Consider the following 14,189-nt stretch of genomic DNA (forward strand, 5'->3'; position numbering starts at 1 on the left):
GGAAAAATATAAGCAATGTCTCTGAGAACTTAAGGACATAGTGAAATGCAGCAATGTAAATGACATTGGTGTCCCAGAAGGAAAAGAGAAGGGAAAAGGAGCAGAAGCAATAATAGAGGAAATAATCAATGAAAATTTCCCATCTCTTATGAAAGACACCAAATTACAGATCCAAGAAACACAGCATGCCCCAAACAGAATAGATCCAAATAGGCCTATGCCAAGACACTTAATAATCAGATTATCAAACATCAGAGACAAAAAGAGAATCCTGAAAGCAGCAAGAGAAAAGTGATGCATCACATACAAAGGAAGCTTGATAGGACTGTGTGCAGATTTCTCAATAGAAACCATGGAGGCAAGAAGGAAGGGGGATGATATATGTAAGATACTGAAAGAGAAAAACTGCAAACCAAGAATCCTATATCTGGCAAAACTGTCCTTCAAATATGAGGGAGAGCTTAAAATATTCTCAGACAGACCATGACCAAGTTTGTGAACAAGATACCTGCTCTACAGGAAACACTCAGGGGAGCACTACAGACAGAAAGGAAAAGACAGGAATGAGAGGTTTGGAAAACTATTTTGGGATATAGTAGCACAGCAATGTAAGTACTCTGAGCAAAGATGACTGTGAGTATGGTTGAAAGAGGAAGGTTGGGATCATGTGGGACACCAGAACAAAAGATGAAGGATAAAGACTGGGACTGTGTAACTCAGGGAAATCTGGAGTGCTCAATGACTGTAATAAAAGGTACAAATATGTTTTTACATGAGGTACAACAAATGAATGTCAACATAGCAAGGTGTTAAAAATTGGGTGGGATTGGGAGGGAATACAATCAATGCAAACTAGAGACTATAATTAATGGAAACATTGTACTATACTTCCTTTAATATAACAAAGGCAATATACCAAAGCTAAATGCGTATGGGGGGAGGGGAAAGGTATGGGAATCCTGGCATTGGTGATGTTATATGACTCTTTATTCTACTTTAGGTTAATGTTATCTTTCCTTTTGTTGTTTTCTAGCTGTCATTTTTTTCTCTCTCTCTTTCTCTTTTCTTTTTCTTTGTCTCTCTGCCCTCTTTGACTCTTCCTTTTTCTTTGTGGAAGAAATGGAGATGTCCTTATATAGATAGCGGAGTGGCAATGGTGCTGAATACATTAATACATGACTACACAGGGAACAAATGATTGTTTACTTAGGACAGAATATACGGTGGGTGAACAAAACCATCTTAAAAGAAATGGGTTGATGAAGAAATATTGAGGGCACCATATTGAGTGAAATAAGACAGACACATAAAGGCAAATATTGCAGGGTCTCATTGATACGAACTAATTATAATATGTAAACTCATAGACATGAAATATAAGTTACCAGGGTATTGAATGAGGCTAAAGAATGGGGAGTGATTCCTTTTTATGAGCAGAATGTTCAACTAGGGTGAACTTAAATGTTTGGAAATGGACAGGGGTGATGGTAGCATGTTGTGAGAATAACTAACAGTGCTGAAAGGTGTGTGAAGGTGGTGGAAAGGGTAAGCTCAGAGAGATGTATGTCACCAGAAGGAGAAAGTTGGAAGCTAAAAGATGGGAACGTATAAAACAGTGAATCTTGTGGTGGACAATATCCATGATTGACTACACAAATATTAGAAATCTCTCTCACAGACTAGAACAATTGTATGACACTATAACTAGAAGTTAATAATAGAGAGGCATATAGGAAAAAAATATATACCTATTGCAAACTGTATACTACAGGTAGTAGTAATTTAACATTCATTCATCAACAGTAACAAATGTACTATACCAAAATTATGAATCAATAACAGAAGAGGGGAGTTGTTTGGGGTTTGGGAGGATTTGAGATTATTTTTGTCTTTATTTCTTTTCTGTAGTAATGAAAATGTTCTAAAAATTGAAAAAAAATTAATTGTCGTGATGGATGCACAGCTGTATGATGGTACCATGGGCAATTGATTGTATACTTTGGATCATTGGTAGTTGTATGGTATGTGAAAAATCTCAATAAAATATACATATATATATATATATATATATATATATATATATATATATATATAAATCAACTCCTTCAGGGACTTGGGGAAATCACTTCTTAGACTTGTTTAGCAGTTATGTACTTTTGGCCTTTGTCTTTTTCATGTGCCACTATTCACATGGCACTTAACACAGTGCCTGGCACATAGGAGGTGTTCAACAAATATTCATTGAGTGGAAAAATTATATGAGTTGTCCTTGATTTCCGTTTCAGTTTATCAGCAAATTCTGTCAGCTTTGCCTTCAGAATATATCCAGAGAACCTCCATTTCATCACACTTGCAGCTTTACCACCACAGTCTGAGCTGTCATTGTGCCTGGATGTTCCACAATCTCATCCTAACCAGCCTCCGTGATCCTTCTTTGTCCTTGAAGCCTATTTTCAGCACATCAGTGAGGGTGGCTCTGTACAGCACAAGGGTTTCATAATTCATTAGAAACCGCATCTCTGCCACCTCCATGATCCAGCCCCCAGCCGCTCTGAACCACTGTCCTTCCACGTGCCCCCACACCCACTCTGCAGCAGCTTCTTGCCCTCCTCAAGCACACAGGTACACTCTGGGCAGAGGGTCTGGGCCCTGGTGGACTCCTTGCAGGTGGCCTCTCTGCCAGATACTCATGTGGCTCACTGCCTCACCTCCTTTATGTCACTTCTTGACACCCATCTTAACACCTCATGTACAACTATTGTCCCACTCCTGACCCCTCTGCCTGGAATTTCTTCCTTACCACCTTCTATTATGTTATAGAATTCACTTCCCCATTGTATTTGTTGATTAATATCTGTCTCCCCAATTAGAATATAATGTCCAACAATACAGGATTTTTTTTTGTTCCTGATGAACTCCAGCACCTAAAGGAGACTTCAGCATACAGTCAGTGTTCAACAAACATTTGTCAAATGAATGAATGACAGTGATAGGTAAAGCACAGACCTCCCTAGGTTAAAAGATCATATGTTCGATTTGACTTCCAGACACATTCACCTCAACATGTCACAAATTTATCAAATTTAATATTCTCAAATGAATGACCCTTCTGAAATCTACCTCACCCCTGGGCTCTGCCATCTCAAACATGAACCACTATCTGCCTGAGTTGCTCAAGCAAGAAACCTCAGAGTAATGTTTGACCCTACAGTCTTTGCTACTGCCCGTCCTTGACCCCGTTCATCCTCTGACCCATGCCACCCCATCACAACTCACAACAGTGCAATCTAAGCCACTTGCCTCCACCTGGAGCTTCTTTCTGTTCCATGAGCCTCCATGTTTGGCCCACCTCCAATCCACAGCTGAATGTAATTCTCTAAAACATACATCTATCAGGCATCTCTGGCTGAAAGCCTTTAATTGGTCCCTGTGATGTTATGCATCCACTTGGTAAAGTGGATGGTGACCAGTTGGTTTGGTAAAACAACTGGCCTAGATGTTGCTATGAAGGTATTTCATAGATGTGATTAACTACATTCAGGTGACTTTAAGTAATGTAGATTACACTTGATAATGTGGGGGAGCCTCATCCAGTAATTTGAAGGCCTTAAGAGCAATTAACTGAGGTATCCAGAGAGAGAAGAAACTCTGCCTCAAGACTAACCCATCTACTTCTCTCTTAGTTTCCAGGCTGCTGACCTCCTTGTGATGGACTGAGGATGGCAGCACCAACTCTAACTGGAATTTACAACCTGCTGGCTTGCCCTACAGGATTCAGACTTGTCAACCCCCACAACTGTGTGAGCCAATACCTTAAAATACAGCTCCTTATATATGGATATGGATAGCTGATATAGATGTTGATGTAGATATAGATGTAGATATAGATGTAGACATAGATATAAATGACATATAGATATAGACACATAGATATAGATAGATATAAGTGATATAGATTTAGATATAGATGATAGATACAGATTATAAAGATATGGTATGGATATAGATAGATGTATATATGGATATAGACACATACAGACACATATCCTGTTGGTTCTGTTTCTCTGGAGAACCCTGCCTGATACTGTTTCCCATTATAACTATAATGAAATCAAGCTCATTTATACCTCACAGGGTACAGCCTAGAGCCTGAACCTCTCCACACCACCATGTCACAGGCCGTTGCTCATTGCTTCCGCCGCCACATGCCTCAAAGCACCAACAACACTCATGCCCTCCACTGCTCTGGGGACCACATCTCCCAGGATCCAGCTCCTTCCTCTCCTCTGGTCCTCACCCATCCCCTCTGCCATAGCTCCACTCTCATGTAACACCATTTGTAATTTATCAGTTTCTCGGCTCTCTCTTTCTTCTTGTTTCCCGTTCTGGACTCTACACCCCATGAGAGGAGACAGTGTACACCCAGCCTCAAGAACAGCTGAGATGAATCCTGAATGAATGAAAGAATGAATATTCAGCTGGTTAGGTGAGTGTCTCAAGGCTGGCTGGTCAAAGTAAAGAGCTCACTCAGGCCTTCTGACCTAAGTGATTTTTCCCTGGGGATGGTGAATGCCTGATTTGATATAAATGGCCTAGCACATGTTTTTTCTTCTGTCCAAGAGACATATTTACAAAATGCCACAAGACACACAAATGATATACATCATCATCAACAAATGTCTTACACTGCATACCTTTGGAAGTACCCTACCCCCATCAAGGACAGATGACTATTTGATTAAACATCTACAACCCAGCACCTCTTAGACTTTGGTGTTATTTCACACATTTCTAACACATTTTTCAACAGAAAAAAGCCCAGTGAGCTGCCTTTCAGCCCTTACTTCCCTTTTTTAATCTTAAATAAATGCCAATCAATTCCTGCCTAAGTACAGAAATGCGTTGGCTGGAGGCATGTGACAGGCCAGATGGGGACACTTCCTTTCCTGTGACCCCATGTTTACTCCCTTTCTGGGAACTGGAACCACAGGCCCTAATTCAGCCCCTGTGAAATGTGGGGCCGAGGGCAATTTTGCTGCACACATTGCAGCCCAACTGTATCACCGCAGCATCCCCTGCCAGGACATGAGTGTTTCAGGCAGTACCTCAGGGCAGAAACATCTGTTTCCAGCTGTGCTGACAAACAGGACACACACCCTCCCACTTCTAAATCAAGGGTCTGACAATGTTTTTCTGGCCTGTTGGAATTCACCACCCCACCACATGCACAGGCTTAATGATTCCTTGCTCTCTGGGTCTTTTTGAGGAAGGGTCTTAGCACATCCTGCAGGCCTCCCAGGTCTGTGAAGACACCAGGTTATGCTCTCCCCACTGTGAAAGTCTCTGCAGATTCCATGCCAAATCCTCCTCCCAGGGCTTGGGCTGGGCATTTGCTAAATATGTTCTGGAAGGCATAGTTTTTGAGACAAGATCTCAAATGAGAATTGGTAAAAATTAAAGAAAAAAGAGACAGGATACTTGCTCTCCTGTAAGGACAAGATGTAAATTATAGAGCAGCACTGATATAAATAAGAAATGAGGCTAGAATAAATCATGGGAAAATATTTAGATTCTAGATTCTTTGAGGGTGAATATGTGCTTTTTTAGAAGTACATCAAAGCTAGGATATTTAAAACATAAAATGGTCAACTTTACCTACAAAATTTTAAATATCTGTAAGGATAAGGATACCATAAACAAAGTAAAACACTGTAGGAAAGAGAGTAGTCAAAGCATCTGAAATCAAAAAGAGCCCAAGTCAGGCAACATTGGAAAAACACCTGACAAACTCAACCTTCAAGAAAAAGGTTTCAGTGGAAAGGTGGGATGGGGGGAGATAATTTACAGTGAGTTGAAATATGTAGTCAATAAAAATACATGAAAATCACTAAAAGTCACACATAATCAAAGAAAATTTGCTTCAAACAATTGGCCATTCATTCATGAGGCAAATATTTATGGTGTTCAGATAGAGACACTCACACATGTGCTCATTTCTGACAGGGACAAATGTTAAAATTAAAGACAAATAAATGCTCCATAAAGGACAACAAAGCCAGATAAGGGCATCAGTTTCCAGGTGCTCTTTTAGAGGGTGTTCAAGGTCATTTCCTTGAGAAGGTGACATTTGACTTGCAGGCTCTAGATGGAGTATGGGGAGGCTACCCCAGGGTCAGGGCAGCCACATCCAGGCATAAGGCAGTAAATGAGAAGGCCCAGGGTCAGAAATGTGCTTTGCATTTTCAAGAAGGAATGAGTTGAATTGCATCCCCCCAAAAAGATATGTTGAATTCTATTCCCCAGTACCACAGAGTGTGACCTTATTTAGAAATAGAGTTATTGCAGATGGAATTAACTAAGTTAAATGAATTCACACTGGATGTGACTACTGAGATAGACTGTCTTCTTAATCCAAAATGATTTGTATCCTTTCAAGAAACAGAGAATTGGACACAGTGGGAATGACAAAGGGGAGAAGGCCATGTGATGATGGAGGCAGAGATTGAAGCCCAAGGATTGCTGGCAGGCCACCAGAAGCTGGAAGAGGCAAGAAAGAATTCTCTGCTACAGGTTTCAGTCTTCTGGTCTCCAGAACCATCTGTTGTTTTAAGCCACCTAGTTTGTGGTACTTTGTTAGGATAGCACCAGGAAACTGAGAAAAGTGTCAAGAAAACTGGAGCTGGGCCATGGGAGTGGTTGGCAGGATGGGGATGAGGAGTTAGAAAGAGAGGCCAGGAGCCAGACAGTGCCAGGATTTACTAACCCTGATTCCAGTTTTGCATTTTACTCAGAACTGATGGGAAGTCCCTGGAGGGCTGGACTCTGGGTGCCATTGGAAAGTGAACTGTGTTGGAGCACAGGTCCATGGTGGAAGTACAAATGAGAGAAGAGGCTGATACTCAGGGGTGGGAAAACAAAGAGAAGTGTTCACATGACAGGTGTCCATTGAAGGTAGAACTGATGGGTTTGCTGATGAGTGTGTGTCTGCAATTACAAAATTTCACCATTGATGACCATTGGATGACCAGCCTGAGTAAGGGCACAAACAGAGTCATGATTTACTGAGATGGGGAAGGAGCAAATGGGGGAATTGAGAACTCTACAGTCAGCATGGCATGTTTGAAAAGCCCATGAGATATCAAGAAGCGATACTTGGTACACAGTCAGATGTACGAGCATGGTGTTCAAGATAAAGTCAGAATTGGAGACAAATCTGGGAACCATCAACATATAGAAGATGTTTATAGCTATGGGTCTGGCCAAGATTGCCAAGAAGTGGCTATGGAAAGAACAAAGAAGTCCTAGGTGCAAGGCAGGTGATTTCAACTTTTAGAGGTGGGGCAGGGTCAAGAAAAGAAAGTGTCTCAACTGTGCCAATATTTCTGACAGGTCTAGTCATATGAGCCTGAAGATTGACAACTGGACCTGGCAAGATGGAGGCCATTGTATCCTCGAGAGAGTCTCAATGGAAATGTGGTGCCAAGAGCAGATGAGAGTGGGCTCAAGAAGGAAAAAGGAAGGCCAAGCAGAAAAGTATGAGTAAAGGCATAGGAGGCATGAAAGCAGAATTCACAAGCATGGTCTGTCAGACTGCTATAGGATTCTGTATCCCAAAATCAAGCAACATATTCTCAAAAACATACAGTGTGATTGTAAAAGCCAGCCATTTACTGGAGCACAGTAAGACTCAACACATTTCAAAATGTTTAAATAATACTTATCAAATTCTCTGACACCATTGGAAATAAGGATTTCTATAATAAAAGATGAATGAAACTCCTATAGACTTCTCATGTATCAAGTGAGAAGAGAAATACATGGTCTCAAATGTTTGAAAAGGAGAAAACACTGAAAATTAATGACAAGCCGAAATTAAAAAGTTAGATAGAGAAGAAAATACACACAAAGGAGGAAGGAAATAGTAATCATATAACTTTAAAAAATGAAATATATGAAAATAAGACATAGAGAGGCTCAGCAAAGCCAAAGCTGTTTCTTTGACAGGACAAATCTCTTGAGGATTCTGATCAAGAAAAAAAGATAGAAAGAAACCCCCATATATAGATAGATAGATAGATAGATAGACAGATAGATAGATACCTAATTTTATTGTGTTTCATTTTGTTGTGCTTTGCAGGTATTAAGTTTTTTACAAATTGAAGGTTTGTGGCAACACTGCATTGAGAAAATCTATTAGTGCCACTTTTCCAACAGCTTGTGCTTACTTTATGTCTCTGTGTCACATTTTTTATAATTCTCAAAATATTGCAAACTTTTCATTAATATTATACCTGTTATGGTGATCTGCAATCAGTTATCTTTGATGTTACTATTGTAATTGTTTTGAGACAGCATGAACCACACCCATGTACGATGGCAAACTTCATCAATAAATGTGTGTGTTCTGACTGCTTCGCTGATAGACCAGTCCCCTGTCTCTGTCCCTCTCCTTTGGCCTCCCTATTCCTTGACACACAACAATATTTAAATTAGGCCATTTATTAACCCTACAATGGCCTCCAAATGTTCAAGTGAAAGGAAAAGTCTCTGCAAGGCTATAGCTGCCATGGATAGTGATTCCTCTGATGGATCTGGGTATAGCCAATTGAAAACCTTCTGGCAAGGGCTTAACCTCTAGGTTAAGAAATTCCTGATTCATGGGAGGATGTCAAAATATCATCATTAACAGGAGTTTGCAAGAAGTTGTTTCCAAATTTCATGAGTAGCTTTTAGGGGTTCAAGACTCAGTGAAGGAAGTAACTGTAGATGCAGTAGAAGTAGCAAAAGAAGTAGAATTCAAAGTGGAACCTGAAGATGTGACTGATTTGCTGCAATCTCATGATTAAACTTTAATGGATGAGGAGTTGTTTCATACGGACGAGCAAAGAAAGTGTTTTCTTGAGATGGAATCCACTCCTGGGGAAGATGCTATTGAACACTGTTGAAATGACAACAAAGGATTTCCAATATTACCTCAAATTATTGATAAAACAGTGTCAACATTTGTGAGGATTGACTACAGTTTTGAAAGAAGTTCTACTGTGGTGAAATGCTATCAAACAGCATTGCATGCTACAAAGAAATCCTGCATGAAAGGAAGAGTCAATTTATGTGGCAAACTACATTGTTGCCTTATACTAAGAAATTGCCACAGCCATCCCAGTCTTCAGCAATCACCACCCTGGTCAGTCAGCAGCCATCAACATTGAGGCAAGACCCTCCACCAGAAAAAGAATACAACTCACTGAAAACTCAGATGATGATTAGCATTTTAGCAATACAAATTTTAATTTAGCAATTAAAATAAAAATTAATTTTTAATTAAGGTAAGTACATTGTTTTTTAGACATAATGCTATTGCACCCGTGAGACTACAGTATAGTGTAAACATTACTTTTATATGCACTAGGAAACCAAAAGTCCATGTGACTTGCTTTATTGTGATGCTCACTTTATTATGATGGTCTGGAACTGAACATGTAATATCTCTGAAGTATGTCTGTACACACACACATACACACACAAAATTACTTATTGATGTAGAGGTAATAATACAATTCAATAAATAAATTTATGCCATTGAATTTTACATAAAATGAAGAGTCCTAGGAAAGTATCTTATCAGCCATGACTCAAGAAGACTGCAAATGTTCAGAGAGGCAGAATGAGTTGCTTCTTCATTGTCATGCGACAGTTTCTGGATTGAATGGCAGGGAGAATGTGGAAAAGGCCATGGATCTAAACTGGCAAATGTCCTGATCTTTGTGCCCCTCTCTGCTCAACAGCAACAGAATTGCCAGGATATATTTCTGTTTTCTGGACTCTGCAACAGACTCTTTAAACTGTGTAAATGAGAATGTCCTTTGCCCAGAGAGTACTAATCACTTGGCTTTTCACATTACTCTTCTTGATCATGTTGGTGTTGAAACTGGATGAGAAGGCACCTTGGACCTGCTTTCTCATATTTATTCCAGTCTGGATATTTGATACAAGCCTTCTTGTCATGCTGATTTTGATAATCATTGGATGGTATAAGTCTGGCTTTGGCCCTCAACATGTATCACACAATATTAAAAAAATAAGCCTGATACCTCATTGCAATATTACTTAAATTAGCCTTCTGCCTAACACTCGGTGCTAAAATGGAATGGTTTGCTACCGTGAACCTGTCCTATGTCTTCACTCCTTTATGAACCTTGCTAACTGGGGCCCTGACAGAATTTAGATGTAGCATCTTCTTTTGTGAGATGCTGACATCTAAATGCATCATCTCATTTTTATCACTGTTTAGCAAGCTATTATTATAGTGTTCTGAATCTTAGCAAGCTTTAAGGATGCTAGAGAACTGAGAAAAATACTAAATGTAATTTTATACTACTTCCATAAATTCAGCTTGTTAAAGGTTATTTGTTCAACGTCTTCATTATTAGTATCCTTATCCCAATATAAAATTTAATTGACCTTACAAAATCACTTACAAGAAGAGCCTCAAGGGTCCTATAGCTACTAAATAAATTAAAGGAGCAGCTTCGTATCTACTTTAATGAAAATACTAGCATCATGTTCTGCCAAATTTTCAAGGCATATATCATTTCAATTTTGTGCAAACTCCTTCAAATAGTGAAAAATAAGGAATTACCCCTAAGTCATTCTATAAAGTCAGTATAATCTTAACAGACAAGTCAGACAAGGATAGGGTAGGAAAGGAAAATTACAGGACAGTATCAACCATTAAATAGATACTAAACTTCTAAAGAAAGTAGTAGCAAACTTAAATCAGCTTATTTTTCCCCATCAAAGAATATTTCTTTATTTAGCTTAGGCACTATGATGGTTAGGTTTATGTGTCAACCTGGCCAGGTGATGGTGTCCAGGTGTCTGGTCAAGCAAGCACTGGCCTAACCATTACTGCAAGGATATTTGTGGCTGGTTAATAAATCAGAAGGCTGGTTATTAAATCATCAGTCAGTTGACTGTATCTATGACTGATTATATCAATGAAGGGCATGTCTTCCAGAATGAGAGAATTCAATCAGCTTGGTTTAATCCAATCAGTTGAAGACTTTTAAGGAGGTAGGAGAGAGGACCTTCACATATTCTGCTAGCCAGCAAAGCCTTTCCCAAGGAGTTCATCAAACACCTTCATTGCAGTTGCCAGTCTGCAGCCTGCCCTATGGAATTTGGACTTGTGTATCCCCACAGTTGCATGAGACACTCTTATAAAATCATAGTTACAGATATCTCTTGTTGGTTCTGTTTCCTTAGAGAACCCTAACTAATACAAGCACATTAAAGGGGAACATAAAGTTATTAATCAAATTTTTCTTATCAAGTACCAACAACACTTATCCCCTGAAATTTAGTGTATGAGATTATTTACTATAAAGACTATCAACCTGGTGGAATACAGATATCACATGCAAATTTGATACCTCAGATATCTTTTATAACTTATACAGTGTGAGGAAGTAGTGGATCCAATCTGGATAAGACAGTAAAGGTACTGTGTGAATCCAGAAGAGAATTCTCAGTTGTTTGATTTCAAAGAAAACAGTTGCATTCCCATAGTAAGATTTACAGACTGAGTTATTTTTTTCTAGGTGCACATGTACTATTGAGAAATGACAATAAACTTTTGAATGCATTTTTGCATAAGAGATTTCTGACTCAACATGAAAAGCATACAAAAATTTTGGTTATACACATACAGGAAATTTCAAGATCATTTTTAAAAGAAACAAAAGCATGTGGGATAAATTTCAGATTTCCAGGTTGGATTTTTACCATGTCTTCTACATGAACATGTTTACAAACTCCAGCTTTAGCTTGAACAGAAGGCTAGTTATTGATTAAATTTCATTAACTTAAATTCTATAACCCTGAAAACAAAAAACAAAGAATAAAAAATTGGGAAGAAAATACTATGTGATGTTACCTTTAAACTATGAGACTCAGTCAAGAGATTCTGGACTCATACTTGTAATTATCCATTCCCAAGCAAGTCAAAGAATGAGGACATGCACTATAAAACTTATACCACACAACCCTGCAGGATACTCTAAACAGTAAAAACAATTGATACTATGAAGAATCAGAGGATGAATTGAAAGAGCCATGTGCAGCTCTAAAACTATGGACTGTATCATAAAGAAATAAGAAATTTACCTCAAAACTCAGAAACCTTTGGGAGTTTTTCTTTCTTCCAAAATTCTTTATTAAGGTCTACTACTGTTTCTTCCCTCAAACCCATTTTTACTAAATAAGAATTTTGCTGCTATACTAATAATATATTTCTTGAAGAAAATAATTTTAAAACTTTGAACTTTTAGTGTCATTGTATGCTACACAACTTTATTTACAAAGTTCTTCAGAAAATATTTTTGTTGTCCACTCACTATTCCAAGTGTGAAATAACATCAAATAGATTAGATTTACAGGAAAGCATAAAATGGAGAAAAACAATTCTCCAATTTAATATATACAGTACAGTTAGTGGTTGTTATTTTACAGTTTTCTTTTGGTGATAATCTGAGCTTTCTTGTTGATAACACTTTTGAGTGAAGTGGCCTTCAAGAGCATATGTCCAAAGAGAATCAAGAGTACAACAGTCCAATATATTTTACAGGTGTTATTATATAGTCTATGAGTGGCTGCAAATCATTTATCCCCCTTTTTTTCAAAAGGCTTGGATGATGAAGAGGAATCATGTTTTTCACCACTAGTATACTGCTCAAATAAAGACTGAAATTAAAAACATACATACTCAAGCAGCTTTCAAAATGGAGTAAGGAGAATTCAGACAAACAAGTTGGCCCAGAACGTATTTCATTTCTTCAGTGGTTCCCTTCACCCATCTGGCTACCTGGATGAGTTTGAATTTGAACATATGGATGTGCCCCTAGCTCAGGAATGGATGTCCTCTGTTTAGGGTCCCTTATTAAACAACACTTCAGCACATTTTGAAGATCTTTCTCTGGAATATCAGGAAATTCAATTTAATGATTAGTGTCAATTATAGCATGGAATTTAGAAATCTGATTAATTATATGTTAAAATAGTGTTTTCCCATAGGTCATATAGTTCAGAATGCATCCTAGGGAACAAATATCACTGATCTTTCATTTTTATTTCCCATTCTCTCTGAGGAAGACATGTCTTTGATTGCTTCTGGAAGCATATAATTAACTGTGCCTACCTGAGAATCTTTAACAATACTTGTTGTATCTGGTTACATGTGGTTTGCAACCCCAAAATCAATTAGGTTTAGCATTCCATCAGTTTATCAGAAAGTTAACAGGGTTCTGATCACTATGAACAATTCCATGTTGATGAATTTTGTGATCTGCTTCCAACATATTTTCCAGTAATCTTGTGTTCCCAAGAATTGACTGATTTTTTTTCTTTCTAAGCCAACTATGAAGATCAATATTTCCACACTACATTACCATGTAGATATACTGGTCTGTAATTTCATAACCATAAAATCAGATGCTCTAATCACTGTGCTGTTGCAGTTTATTCAAATAAGCTCTTTCATTATGGTAACTATCAATAGTTTGATTATCTGCTTCTAAGTTCACATATTTTATAGCATGTATGTTTCTTTTCACTCAACACCTGAAATACCTTACTTGAACATCCACTTCCTATCTGCTCCAATATGGAATAAATTCTTCCTTCAACTGAAATACATTCATTTGTGGAAGAGGATGCTGAACGCTGTGAATTGTGAAGTGGAGTAGTTGGTATTTGGTGCTGCTGCTGAAAATAGGTAGGTTGGCTATGGTGTTCATAATTGACAAGCAGGTGGACTGTAATTTTTTTACAACTGGAGCTCTAATCATCTAAGATATTGACTGTGATCATCTAAGGTATTGCTACTTAGTGTCTTACAAATAGATTTTGGATAAATCCAATTAAGTGCTGATATTGTTGGTGACTGTTTTGAAACTGGAAAGGCAGTTGTCCAAAAGTGGTATGTTTCTGCTCTGTATCAACCTTTTAAGTTACCTCCAAAATCTGCAATGATTTGAAGATGCAATAGGACTTTGGTGTACACATTCAGACTTCCTCTTAGATTGTCATTGTTTCTCATCACTTTTTGGGAACTTTGGTTCTTGATGCTCTTTAGTTTCTTCTAATTTAGTTAGAAGACTTGATTCAGTTTTATTCTCTGGGGTTACTGAATC

At 38.2% G+C, this 14,189-nt stretch overlaps 2 pseudogenes; both read left to right on the top strand.

Annotated features, from left to right (window-relative positions):
- Positions 1 to 14,189, top strand: part of LOC119516030 — a 600,140-nt pseudogene that overhangs the window by 428,009 nt on the left and 157,942 nt on the right.
- LOC119515708 lies at positions 2,540 to 10,829 on the top strand (annotated as a pseudogene).

The sequence above is a fragment of the Choloepus didactylus genome, chromosome 19, assembly GCF_015220235.1.
Source record: "Choloepus didactylus isolate mChoDid1 chromosome 19, mChoDid1.pri, whole genome shotgun sequence".
In the NCBI taxonomy this organism is placed as follows: domain Eukaryota; kingdom Metazoa; phylum Chordata; class Mammalia; order Pilosa; family Megalonychidae; genus Choloepus; species Choloepus didactylus.